The 344-nt window shown below is 78.8% G+C and overlaps 1 protein-coding gene across 5 annotated transcripts in view; it reads right to left on the bottom strand.

Moving 5' to 3' along the window:
• The window catches only part of Ubtf (upstream binding transcription factor, RNA polymerase I), a 16,159-nt gene that overhangs the window by 13,635 nt on the left and 2,180 nt on the right, over positions 1–344 (bottom strand). For 2 of the 5 annotated variants that reach the window (XM_013032002.1, XM_013032005.1), the window contains exon 1: positions 275–344. The exons of the other annotated variants lie outside the window; for them this stretch is intronic. The gene's annotated coding sequence lies outside the window, so the exon portion shown is untranslated. The remainder of the gene's footprint in view (positions 1–274) is intronic. 5 annotated transcript variants of the gene reach the window in all.

Raw genomic sequence — 344 nt, 5'->3', positions numbered from 1 at the left:
GGCGGCCGGCGAGAACTGCGCCTGCCGGCTTGGGGAAGCGCGGGCTCCTCAGCCCGCGGCCGGGCCCGGCTCGGGCCTCGCTTCCTGCCCTTCCCTCCCCTCCCCCGGCTCTCGGCGCCCTCCGCAGTGCCCTGGCCAGCTTGCGTCCAGTCCCCTGTCGGGGATCGCCTCGGGTCCCCCGCCAGGCCTCCACAGCACCCACGGCTCTCCCCCTGTCGCCGGGCCCCAGCCCCCTGCCCCGACCCCAGCGCGCGTCCTCAGCCGCCTTGGTTACCCGGCGCAGCGCGGCCTCCGGGCTTCCCGCTCCGGCGGCTCCCTCTCCGGCTCTGAGCCGCGGCGCCCTC

Source organism: Dipodomys ordii, unplaced genomic scaffold (assembly GCF_000151885.1).
Source record: "Dipodomys ordii isolate 6190 unplaced genomic scaffold, Dord_2.0 Scaffold147, whole genome shotgun sequence".
Taxonomy (NCBI): Eukaryota; Metazoa; Chordata; class Mammalia; order Rodentia; family Heteromyidae; genus Dipodomys; species Dipodomys ordii.
Note: the sequence above shows the minus strand (reverse complement) of the source record. Positions and strands in the feature narration are given on the sequence as shown.